This window comes from Oncorhynchus kisutch, linkage group LG14 (genome assembly GCF_002021735.2).
Source record: "Oncorhynchus kisutch isolate 150728-3 linkage group LG14, Okis_V2, whole genome shotgun sequence".
NCBI classification, from domain to species: domain Eukaryota; kingdom Metazoa; phylum Chordata; class Actinopteri; order Salmoniformes; family Salmonidae; genus Oncorhynchus; species Oncorhynchus kisutch.
In genome coordinates, this window is record NC_034187.2 from 29,948,820 (window position 1) to 29,962,896 (window position 14,077).

The following is a 14,077-nucleotide window of genomic DNA, read 5'->3' on the forward strand; positions in this document are numbered from 1 at the left end:
CCAACTGTATTTAATTTTTATTTATTTATTTTGCTCCTTTGCACCCCATTATTTTTTTATTTCTACTTTGCACATTCTTCCATTGCAAAACTACCATTCCAGTATTTTACTTGCTATATTGTATTTACTTTGCCATCTTGGCCTTTTTTGCCTTTACCTCCCTTCTCACCTCATTTGCTCACATTGTATATAGACTTGTTTATACTGCATTATTGACTGTATGTTTGTTTTTACTCCATGTGTAACTCTGTGTCGTTTTATCTGTCGAACTGCTTTGCTTTATCTTGGCCAGGTCGCAATTGTAAATGAGAACTTGTTCTCAACTTGCCTACCTGGTTAAATAAAGGTAAAATAAATAAATAAATAAATAAAAACAGGAAAATGATTGTAAGTAGTTTTTTGTGTCATTTTTTACCTAAAATAAAATGTGCACACTAACAAAAATGCCATATCAAAATCCATCTGTTTAAGCTAGAGATATAATTTTTTGCATGGGCTGTGTGTCACGAATCTCGCCGAAGATGGTGCCTCTTCCTGTTCGGGCGGCTCTCGGCGGTCGTCATCGCCGGCCTATTAGCTGCCATCGATTCCCTTTCCGTTTGTTTCTGTTTATTGGGTTTAATTGGGTACACCTGTTTTGAGTTAGTGTTTGTTTGTAGGCTATTTAAGGGCACTAGGCCCGCTGGGTATTTGTGCGGGCTTGTTCTCTGTTATTTTGGTGTTGGTGTAGAAGTGTATTCCTCATTATTTTCCGGACAGTTTTAGTCCGGTGTATTTTGGACGGGTGGTTTCTTACGCCCTAGTGTTGGCATGTCCATGTCTCCGCTGTCGTTGGAATAAATAGATACACGTACAACATTACCTGCTCTCTGCGTTTGACTCCTCCACCGCACCATTTGTAGAAGTCATAACACTGCGTCTCAATCCACCGCATCCGCCGATGTCGGCCTTCCGCAACTGCGGTGGAAGGTGACAGAGCTACAGGTGTGTTTGTCAGACAAGGAGATATCCTAATAATCGGTCTTCTCAAGAAAACAAACCGTTTGGGCTTCAAATGAATGTGACTCCTCTAGGGAAAGGTGAGACTCTTATGAACATGTTTATATTTTGCTTTAGGACACCGACAAGCCGCACTAGACTCATGGGGTGTCTAATCGCTTGGGGTATGTCTCTATCAGTTTTGCACATCGAGAGACTGAATTATTTTCCCATTCCTCCTTGCAAAACAGCTCGAGCTCAGTGAGGTTGGATGGAGAGCATTTGTGAACAGCAGTTTTCAGTTCTTTCCACAGATTCTCGATTGGATTCAGGTCTGGACTTTGACTTGGCCATTCTAACACCTGGATATGTTTATTTTTGAACCATTCCATTGTAGATTTTGCTTTATGTTTTGGATCATTGTCTTGTTGGAAGACAAATCTCTGTCCCAGTCTCAGGTCTTTTACAGACTCCATCAGGTTAATACTTTGTAGCGCCACCTTTTGCTGTGATTACAGCTGTAAGTCGCTTGGGGTATGTCTCTATCAGTTTTGCACATCGAGAGACTGAATTATTTTCCCATTCCTCCTTGCAAAACAGCTCGAGCTCAGTGAGGTTGGATGGAGAGCATTTGTGAACAGCAGTTTTCAGTTCTTTCCACAGATTCTCGATTGGATTCAGGTCTGGACTTTGACTTGGCCATTCTAACACCTGGATATGTTTATTTTTGAACCATTCCATTGTAGATTTTGCTTTATGTTTTGGATCATTGTCTTGTTGGAAGACAAATCTCTGTCCCAGTCTCAGGTCTTTTACAGACTCCATCAGGTTTTCTTCCAGAATGGTCCTGTATTTGGCTCCATCCATCTTCCCATCAATTTTAACCATCTTTCCTGTCCCTGCTGAAGAAAAGCAGGCCCAAACCATGATGCTGCCACCACCATGTTTGACAGTGGGGATGGTGTGTTCAGGGTGATGAGCTGTGTTGCTTTTACGCCAAACATAATGTTTTGCATTGTTGCCAAAAAGTTCAATTTTGGTTTCATCTGACCAGAGCACCTTCTTCCACATGTTTGGTGTGTCTCCCAGGTGGCTTGTGGCAAACTTTAAACAACACTTTTTATGGATATCTTTAAGAAATGGCTTTCTTCTTGCCACTCTTCCATAAAGGCCAGATTTGTGCAATATACGACTGATTGTTGTCCTATGGACAGAGTCTCCCACCTCAGCTGTAGATCTCTGCAGTTCATCCAGAGTGATCATGGGCCTCTTGGCTGCATCTCTGATCAGTCTTCTCCTTGTATGAGCTGAAAGTTTAGAGGGATGGCCAGGTCTTGGTAGATTTGCAGTGGTCTGATACTCCTTCCATTTCAATATTATCACTTGCACAGTGCTCCTTGGGATGTTTAAAGCTTGGGAAATCTTTTTGTATCCAAATCCGGCTTTAAACTTCTTCACAACAGTATCTCGGACCTGCCTGGTGTGTTCCTTGTTCTTCATGATGCTCTCTGCGCTTTTAACGGACCTCTGAGACTATCACAGTGCAGGTGCATTTATACGGAGACTTGATTACACACAGGTGGATTGTATTTATCATCATTAGTCATTTAGGTCAACATTGGATCATTCAGAGATCCTCACTGAACTTCTGGAGAGAGTTTGCTGCACTGAAAGTAAAGGGGCTGAATAATTTTGCACGCCCAATTTTTCAGTTTTTGATTTGTTAAAAAAGTTTGAAATATCCAATAAATGTTGTTCCACTTCATGATTGTGTCCCACTTGTTGTTGATTCTTCACAAAAAAATACAGTTTTATATCTTTATGTTTGAAGCCTGAAATGTGGCAAAAGGTCGCAAAGGTCAAGGGGGCCGAATACTTTCGCAAGGCACTGTAGGTAGCCTGTTTTCTATTGTGTTTCGTGGGTGATTATTTTCTGTTCTGTGTTTTATGTATGCACCGTACAGGACTGTTTCGGTTTCATTTCGTTCTCTTTGTTTTATTATTTAGTCTTCTGAGTTATAAATAAATATAATGAACACTTACCATGCATTGGTCCTCCGATCCATCCTACTACTCCTCCTCGTCAGAGGAGGAAGACGAAAAAGCTTACACCTCCTGGTTCCTTCTTACAAGCAACAATTAAAGCAGGAAGCACCAGTGACCCGGTCTGTAAAAAAGTGGTCAGATGAAGCAGATGCTAAACTACCGTACTGTTTTGCGATCACAGATGAGAACATGTTCAGGTGGCATTGAGGAGTACACCACATCAGTCACTGGCTTTATCAATAAGTGCATCGAGGACGTCATCCCCACAGTGACTGTACACTCATACCCCAACCAGAAGCCATGGGTTACAGGCAACATTCACACTGAGCTAAAGGGTAGAGCTGCCGCTTTCAAGGTGCGGTACTCTAACCCGGAAGCTTATAAGAAATCCTGCTATGCCTTGCGATGAACCATCAAACAGGCAAAGCTTCAATACAGGGCTAAGATTTAATCATACTACACCGTACTACACCGCTCGTCTTATGTGGCAGGGCTTGCAAACTATTACAGACTACAAAGGGAAGCACAGCTGCGTACTGGTCAGGGACACGAGCCTGCCAGATGAGCTAAATCACTTCTATGCTCGCTTCGAGGCAAGCAACACTGAGGCATGGATGAGAGCATCTGCTGTTCCGGACGACTGTGTGATCACGCTCTCCGTAGCCGACGTGAGTAAGACCGTTAAACAGGTAAAAATTCACTAGGCTGCGGGGCCAGACGGATTACCAGGACATGTGCTCCGGGCATGTGCTGATCAACTGGCAGGTGTCTTCACTGACATTTTCAACATGTCCCTGATTGTAATACCAACATGTTCCAAGCAGACCACATCAACACCGGAGGTGTTGCTAAAATTTACAATAGCAAATTTCAATTTACAAAAAAAAAGTGGGTTTTGTCCAACATGTCCCTTGACCTACTCACTGTCACAGTCATACTCTGGACCTAGTTTTGTCCCATGGAATAAATGTTGTGGATCTTAATGTTTTTCCTCATAATCCTGGACTATCGGACCACCATTTTATTACGTTTGCAATCTCAACAAATAATCTGCTCAGACTCCAACCAAGCATAAAAATTCGTGCTATAAATTCTCAGACAACCCAAAGATTCCTTGATGCCCGTCCAGACAAGATCAGAAAAGATCATGATCATTAGAAAGCAAATTATGGACCCCTCTTTAAATCTGCGTATTTCTCCAAAGCTCAGTTGTCCTGAGTCTGCACAACTCTGCCAGGACCTAGGATCAAGAGAGACACTCGTGTTTTAGTACTATATCTCTTGACACAATGGTGACACTATATCGAATCTTCCATTCCTCTCAAAAAATAATTGAAAAAGCTGTTGCGCAGCAACTCACTGCCTTCCTGAAGACAAACAATGTATACGAAATGCTTCAGTCTGGTTTTAGACCCGATCATAGCACTGAGACTGCACTTATGAAGGTGGTAAATTACCTTTTAATGGTGTCAGACCGAGGCTCTGCATCTGTCCTCGTGCTCCTAGACCTTAGTGCTGCTTTTGATACCATCGATCACCACATTCTTTTGGAGAGATTGGAAACCCAAATTGGTCTACACGAACAAGTTCTGGCCTGGTTTAGATCTTATCTGTCGGAAAGATATCAGCTTGTCTTTGTGAATGGCTTGTCAAATCAACTGTACATTTCGGTGTTCCTCAAGGTTCCCAAAGAACCTAGTGGTGTGGGGGCTGTGCTTTGGCAAAGTGGGTGGGGTTATATCCTTCCTGTTTGGCCCTGTCCGGGGGTGTCCTCGGATGGGGCCACAGTGTCTCCTGACCCCTCCTGTCTCAGCCTCCAGTATTTATGCTGCAGTAGTTTATGTGTCGGGGGGCTGGGGTCAGTTTGTTATATCTGGAGTACTTCTCCTGTCCTATTCGGTGTCCTGTGTGAATCTAAGTGTGCGTTCTCTAATTCTCTCCTTCTCTCTTTCTTTCTCTCTCTCGGAGGACCTGAGCCCTAGGACCATGCCCCAGGACTACCTGACATGATGACTCCTTGCTGTCCCCAGTCCACCTGGCCATGCTGCTGTTCCAGTTTCAACTGACCTGAGCCCTAGGACCATGCCCCAGGACTACCTGACATGATGACTCCTTGCTGTCCCCAGTCTACCTGGCCATGCTGCTGCTCCAGTTTCAACTTCCACCTGACTGTGCTGCTGCTCTAGTTTCAACTGTTCTGCCTTATTATTATTCGACCATGCTGGTCATTTATGAACATTGAACATCTTGACCATGTTCTGTTATAATCTCCACCCGGCACAGCCAGAAGAGGACTGGCCACCCCACATAGCCTGGTTCCTTTCTAGGTTTCTTCCTAGGTATTGGCCTTTCTAGGGAGTTTTTCCTAGCCACCGTGCTTCTCCACCTGCATTGCTTGCTGTTTGGGGTTTTAGGCTGGGTTTCTGTACAGCACTTTGAGATATCAGCTGATGTACGAAGGGCTATATAAATAAATTTGATTTGATTTGATTTGGTTCCGTTTTAGGACCACTATTGTTTTCACTATATATTTTACCTCTTGGGGATGTCATTCGAAAACATAATGTTAACTTTCACTCCTATGCGGATGACACACAGCTGTACATTTCAATGAAACACTGTGAAGTCCCAAAACTGCACTTGCTAGAAGCTTGTGTTTCAGACATAAGGGAGTGGATGGCTGCAAACGTTCTACTTTTAAACTCAAACAAAACAGAGATGCTTGTTCTAGGTCCCAAGAAACAAAAAGATATTATGTTGAATCTGACAATTAATCTTGATGGTTGTACAGTCATCTCTATCTTTCCGATTTGGTCCTGCTGTACATACCTACACGTACGCTACGGTCACAAGACGCAGGCCTCCTAATTGTCCCTACAATTTCTAAGCAAACAGCTGGAGGGCTTTCTCCTATAGAGCTCCATTTTAATGGAAAGGTCTGCCTACCCATGTGAGAGACGCAGACTCTGTCTCAACCTTTAAGTCTTTACTGAAGACTAATCTCTTTAGTGGGTCATATGATTGCGTGTAGTCTGGCCCAGGAGTGTGAAGGTGAACGGAAAGGCTCTGGAGCAACGAACCGCCCTTGCAGTCTCTGCCTGGCCGGTTCTCCTCTCTCCACTGGGATTCTCTGCCTCTAACCCTATTACAGGGGCTGAGTCACTGACTTACTGGTGCTCTTCCATGCCGTCCCTAGGAGGGGTGCGTCACTTGAGTGGGTTGAGTCACTGACGTGATCCTCCTGTCTGGGTTGGCGGCCCCCCTTGGGTTGTGCTGTGGCGGAGATCTGTGTGGGCTATACTCGGCCTTGTCTCAGGATGGTAAGTTGGTGGTTGAAGATATCCCTCTAGTGATGTCGAGGCTGTGCTTTGGCAAAGTGGATGGGGTTATAGCCTGCCTGTTTGGCCCTGTCCGGGGGTATCATCGGATGGTGCCACAGTGTCTCCTGATCCCTCCTGTCTCAGCCTCCAGTATTTATGCTGCAGTTGTTTATGTGTCGGGGGGGCTAGGGTCGATCTGTTATATCTGGAGTACTTCTCCTGTCTTATCCGGTGCCCTGTGTGAATTTAAGTATGCTCTCTCTAATTCTCTCTTTCTCTCTTTCTTTCTCTCTCTCTCTCGGAGGACCTGAGCCCTAGGACGATGTCTCAGGACAACCTGACATGATGACTCCTTGCTGTCCCCAGTCCACCTGGCTGTGCTGCTGCTCCAGTTTCAACTGTTCTGCATGTGGCTATGGAACCCTGACCTGTTCACCGGACGTGCTACCTGTCCCAGAAGTGCTGTTTTCAACTCTCTGGAGACAGCAGGAGCGGTAGAGATACTCTTAATGTTCGGCTATGAAAAGCCAACTGATATTTACTCCTGACAACTACTGTGATTATTATTATTTGACCATGCTGGTCATTTTGAACATTTGAACATCTTGGCCATGTTATGTTATAATCTCCACCCGGCACAACCAGAAGAGGACTGGCCACCCCTCATAGCCTGGTTCTTCTCAAGCTTTCTTCCTAGGTTTTGGCCTTTCTAGGGAGTTTTTCCTAGCCACCGTGCTTCTACACCTGCATTGCTTGCTGTTTGTGGTTTTAGGCTGGGTTTCTGTACAGCACTTTGAGATACAGTATCAGCTGACATTTGATTTGATTTGATATCCCAGAAACCCTAGACCCACTCCAATTTACATACCTCCCAAACAGATCCACAGATAATGCAATCTCTATTGCACTCCACACTGCCTTTTCCCACCTGGACAAAAGGAACACCTATGTGAGAATGCTATTCATTGACTACAGCTCAGCGTTCAACGCCGTAGTACCCTCAAAGCTCATCACTGGGCTTAGGATCCTGGGACTAAACACCTCCCTCTGCAACTGGATCCTGGACTTCCTGATGGGCCGCACCCAGGTGGTGAGGGTAGGTAGCAATACATCTGCCACGCTGATCCTCAACACTGGAGACCCCCAGGGGTGTGTGCTCAGACCCCTCCTGTATTCCCTGTTGACCCACGAATGCATGGCCAGGCACGACTTCAACACCATCATTAAGTTTGCAGACGACACAACAGTGATAGGCCTGATTACCGACAACGATGAGACAGCCTATGGGGAGGTCAGAGACCTGGCCGCGTGGTGCCAAAATAACAACTTATCCCTCAGCGTAACCAAGACTAAGGAGATGATTGTGGACTACAGGAAAAGGAGGACCGAGCACGCAACCATTCTCATCGACGGGGCTGTAGTGGAGCAGGGTGAGAGCTTCAAGTTCCTTGGTGTCAACATCACCAACAAACTAGAATGGTCCTAACCCACCAAGACAGTTGTGAAGAGGGCACAACAAAGCCTATTCCCCCTCAAGAATAGGCATGGGTCCTCAGATCCTCATAAGGTTCTACAGCTGCACCATCGAGAGGATCCTGACTGGTTGCATCACTGCCTGGTACGGCAATTGCTCAGCCTCCGGCCGCAAGGCACTACAGAGGGTAGTGCGTACGGCCCAGTACATCACTGGGGCTAAGCTGCCATCCAGGACCTCTACACCAGGCTATGTCAGAGGAAGGCCCTTACATTTGTCAAAGAGCCCAGCCACCCCAGTCAAAGACTGATCTCTTTACTACTGCAAGCAGTACCAGAGTGCCAAGTCTAGGTCAAAAAGGCTTCTCAACAGTTTTTACCCCCAAGCTATAAGACTCCTGAACAGGTAGTAAAATGGCGACCCAGACTATTTGTATTGTGTGACCCCCCCAACCCTTCTTTTACGCTGCTGCTACTCTCTGTTTGTCATCTATGCATCATCACTTTAACTATAAATTCATGTACATACTACCTCAATTAGCCCGACCAACCTTGCCCCCACACATTGGCTAACCAGGCTATCTGCATTGTGTCCCGCCACCCATCACTTGCCAACCCCTCTTTTGCGCTACTGCTATTCTCTGTTCATCATATATGCATGGTCACTTTAACCATATCCATACAGTATGTACATACTACCTCAATCAGCTTGACTAACCGGTGCCTGTATGTATCCTCGCTACTGTTATAGCCTCACTACTGTATATAGCCTCGCTACTGTTATTTTTCACTTTCTTTTTACTGTTGTTTTTATTTCTTACTTACCTATTGTTCACCTAATACCTTTTTTGCGCTGTTGGTTAGAGCCTGTAAGTAAAGCATTTCACTGTAAGGTGTACGTACACCTGTTGTATTCATCACACATGACAAATAAACTTTGATTTGATTTGATTTCATATCTCTCAGATACACAGTACCAGACAACGGTTTGGACACACCTCAAAGGTTTTCTTTAGGTTTTACTATTTTCTACATTGTAGAATAATAGTGAAGACATCAAAACTAAGACATAACATATATGGAATCATGTAGTAACCAAAAAGGTGTGAAACAAATCAAGATATAATTTATATTTGAGATTCTTCAAAGTATCCACCCTTTACCTTGATGACAGCTTTGCACACTCTTGGCATTCTCTCAATCAGCTTCATGAGGTAGTCACCTGGAATGCATTTCAATTAACAGGTGTGACTTGTTAAAAGTACATTTGTGGAATTTTTTTCCTCCTTAATGCATTTGAGCCAATAATTTGTGTTGGGACAAGGTAGGGTTGGTAAAAGACCAATTTCAAGAACTTTGAAAGTTTCTTCAAGAGCAATTGCAAAAACCATCATGTGCTATGATGAAACTGGCTCTCATGAGGACCATCACAGGAAACCCAGAGTTACCTCTGCTGCAGAGGATAAGTTCATTAGAGTTAACTGCAGCCCAAATTCTTCACATTGTTCAAGTAACAGACACATCTCAACATCAACTGTTCAGAGGAGACTGCATGACTCAGGCCTTGATGGTCAAATGTCTGCAAAGAAACACTACTAAAGGACACCAATAATAAGAGAGACTTGCTTGGGCCAACAAACACGAGCAATGGACATTAGTCTGGTTGAAATCTGTCCTTTGGTCTGATGAGTCCAAATTTGAGATTTTTGGTTCCAATTGCAGTGTCTTTGTGTGACGCGGAGTAGGTGAACAGATGATCTCTGCATGTGTGGTTCCCAACGTGAAGCATGGAGGAGGAGGTGTGATCATGTGTGGGTTCTTTGCTGGTGACACTGTCAGTGATTTATTTAGAATTCAAGGCACACTTAACCAGCATGGCTACCACAGCATTCTGCAGCGATTCCCCATCCCATCTGGTTTGCACTTAGTGGGACTATCATTTGTTTTTCAACAGGACAATGACCGAACACACCTCCAGGCTGTCTAAGGGCTATTTGACCAAGAAGGAGAGTGATGGAATGATGGAAACGGGGGCTACTTTGAAGAAGTTATAATATTAAATATATTTTAATTTTTGGTTACTGGATATTTCTGTATGTGTTATTTCATAGTTTCCACAAAGTAGAAAATAGTACAAATAAAGAAAAACCCTTGAATGAGTAGGTGTGTCCAAACCTTTGACTGGTACTGTATATATTTTTTTAGAACTAGCAAAATGATCCATGGATCAGCTATGAACAGCTTAAAACAATTGCATGTTAAATTATATTTCTCAACAAAATTGAATTAGTCAGGAATGAGCAGGTTCAGCTATACCATAAGGACCCCTTATTCATGTCCTCATTGCATGTAGTGCAACAAGACCACTCATTGTCCTTAAAGTTCTCTACTGTTAATAGATTTAAACAAACAATATTAGAATTACCATGGTCATAACCATCATAAACATCAAATATGTTACATTTATTTAGGTTTTAGAGTCATCAAGCAACTGAGGAAAAACTACAGTATATTGCTAATGTGTATACAAATTGAATAAAGAAGAACGCTTTATTTTGGTCAACTCTGTCAGATATAGTCTAACCTCAACTCCTTCAGTGCTGAAAGATCTGATAGAATTGTTATGTCTTTATTGTGGATTTTCAAATGAATAAATACATATTTTACAAATGTTTGTATTGAACTTTTATTTTTAGAGGCAAAAATATGTCTGTTTTGAGTATCTGTTTTGGCTTGTCAACTCCGTCACTGATGGCTAACCCTAAGGTCAATTTTTTTGTCAATATTCAGAAAAAAATGTTGTAATAAATCTTCTGCAACAAACACTTAAACAATTAAAGTATTTGCTGTGCTATAGCTAAGGGATAATGTTTGATTTCTAAATGTTGTAAATCTAGAAACACCCAAATGCAACAACAACAACAACAACAACAACAACAACAACAAAACAAATGTTTTGCCCTGGAGCATTTCATGGTGCTATGAAACAAAAGAAGAAGTTTAGAGATTGGTATTACATATTTGAATAGTATAATGTTAGAATTCAACAATCAAGACCTTTAAACACTTGTTGGACAATAATTGTACAAATAAAATGCCTTTTATATGTCTGACGGAGTTGACATAAATCCAGTTAATTGCAAAAAAAATTGAAGTTGATCCTTTACATGGTGTGATAGCTGATACTTTGGTCGATCAAAATATATATTTCAAATTGGGTTCATATTAAGACAAATATTTGTGGGGAAAAAGTTGAGATTGTCATGTCTTTCAAGAATCTATGAGCTCTAAAACATTTTTTTTTGAGTCAATTGGCTTGGAAATCATTTTTGATCTAAGAATCTGTCAGTCAACACATCTGTTGATATCCTGCTTCTTTCCTTTGTCTCGGAAGGCTGACTCTGTAATCATGATTATGAATGCCTTCCAACAGAAGACCTAAAGACGGATTTATATTTTGTTTCTGAGAATTATTTGACATGTTTTTTTTCTTCCTGTTGACATCTAACCTGTTATACCTTGCTTTATTGACCTCTTCAATCAGGCCAGGTCAATCTCAGGAGAGGATCCATGATACATGAAACAGCGTAATTTAAACGAGACAGGACAAAAACAACAACACAGTTCTGGCCAGACACGCTCTATCTAGTGTCTTCGGAAAGTTTTCAGACCCCTTGACTTTCTCCACATTTTGTTACGTTACAGCCTAAATCTGAAATGGATTTAATAAAAAATGTCTTATCAATCTATACACAATACCCCATAATGACAAATCAAAACAGGTTTTTCACCATTTCTGCAAATGTATTACAAATAAAAAAACAGAAATACCTTATTTACATAAGTATTCAGACCCTTTGCTACGAGACTCGAAATTGAGCTCAGGTGCATCCTGTTTCCATTGATCATCCTTGAGATTTGGAAAGGCACACACCTGTCTATATAACGTCCCACAGTTGACAGTGCATGTCTGAGCAAAATCCAAGCCATGATGTCAAAAGAATTGTCTGCAGAGCGCCGAGGCAGGATTGTGTCGAGGCACAGATCTGGGGAAGGTTACCAAACATTTCTGCAGCATTGAAGGTCCCCAAGAACAGAGTGGGCTACATCATTCTTAAATGGAAGAAGTTTGGAACCACCAAGACTCTTCCTAGAGCTGGCCGCCCGGCTAAACTGAGCAATCCGGGTAGAAGGGCATTGGTCAGGGAGGTGGCCAAGAAACCTATGGTCACTCTGACAGAGCTCTAGAGTTCCTCTGTGGAGATGGGAGAACCTTCCAGAAGGACAACCATCTCTGCAGCACTCCACCAATCAGGCCTTTATGGTGCAGTGTACAGACGGAAGTCACTCCTCAGTAAAAGACACATGACAGCCCACTTGGAGTCTGCCAAAAAGCACCTAAATGACTCTCAGACAATGAGAAATATGATTCTCTTGTCTGATGAAACCAAGATTGAGTTCTTTGACCTGAATACCAAGCGTTACGTCTGGAGAAAACCTGGCACCATCCCTACGGTGAAGCATGGTGGTGGCAGCATCATGCTGTGGGGATGTTTTTCAGTGAAGGGACTGGGAAACTGGTCAGAATCGAGGGAAAGATGAAAGAGAAGGTTCACCTTCCAAAAGGACAACAACCCTAAGCACACAGCCAAGACAATGCAGGAGTGGCTTCGGGACAAGTCTCTGAATGTCCTTGAGTGGCCCAGCCAGAGCCCGGACTTCATCCCGATCAAACATCTCTGGAGAGATCTGAAAATAGATTTACAGAGCTTGAGAGGACCTGCAGAGAAGAATGGGAGAAACTCCCCAAATAAAAATGTGCCAAGCTTGTAGCATCATACTCAAGAAGACTTGATTCTATAATTTCTGCCAAGGTTGCTTCAACAAAATAATGAGTAAAGGGTCTGAATACTTATGTAAATATGACATTTCAGTTTTACATTTTTATTACATTTGCAAAAATGTCTAAAAACTTGGTTTTGCTTTATCATTATGGGGTATTGTGTGCAGATTGATGAGGGGGAAAACAATTTAATCCATGTTAGAATAAGGCTGTAATGTAACAAAATGTGGAAAAACTCAAGGGATCTGAATACTTTTCAAATGCACTGTATATTACTGGAAAACAGAGTCAATGGCCTGTTGCTATGTGCTATGTGCATTCCTTAGAAGGCAAAGAGAGGAAATGGATTCTTAAATGAAGTGGCATCTTCGACTACGGTTCTTCAATTGACTATTCCCTGAACACCATCAGAACGCCCTGTGACTGCAGGCACATGCTACCCTCAGATACCCTCCTCCTCCATCTCAGCTCTGTAAGTCATAGCTAAGACCCCAAAATCTTTCCTTACCCCAAGAAACCTTAACTGGTGACTATCCAGGAAACAAAGAAAGTGAGTACTCTTTCTGCATAGATCTGAAATATATATTGTCCAGACATAGAAACAAAAGGCTTACGTTTAGTCGGGATCACCTTCATCAGAGTCGTGGAACCTTCATAGTTAGGACCCATTCAGATATTCCTATGTCAGGTGAATCAATAGGAATGCTTTCTCTATCCCCCGAACAGTTCATAGAGTGTTCTCAGATCATGGGGCCACCGGTTACCCAGAGGGAGGAGAGAGATTGAAGTATCACGACATGGTTTAATGAGACCCTGAGTGGTGTGTAGAGCTTTTGTGATCGGCTCCGTCCCGTGAAGGTCTGGTGTCTGCATGCACACATTGATAGAGGATGACTGTGGGAGAGTTGACCTGCCAACCTGCTATAACAAAGACACCCTGTCTGATGTGAGTCACACATTAAAGTAATGCCACCACAAAGCAGGCATGTCCAAACAGCTGTGGACATGTCTGTCTCCCTGAAATGAGGGAGTAAAGGGAAGACAACGATGTGGTGGCTGAGGTGGAGGAGAGGATGAAAAGCACCGAGACCACTCCCTGAGTCAATCTCACACCAGGCTTATGACAATACAAAGAGCCCTCAAACCAACAAAGCACTTATTTTTACACAAAGGGCTGTTCTCGCACAAATCTCCACCAATAAAAAGGTGTCATACTGCTCTTAGGAACCTTTTGATATGATGATACATTACATGACCAAGAGTATGTGGACATCCACTTCAACATCTCATTCCAAAATCATAGGCATTAATATGGAGTTGCTCCCCCCTTTGCCGCTATAACATCCTCCACTGGTCTGGGAAGTGTTTCCACTAGATGTTGGAACATTGCTGCAGGGACTTGCTTCCATTCAGCCAC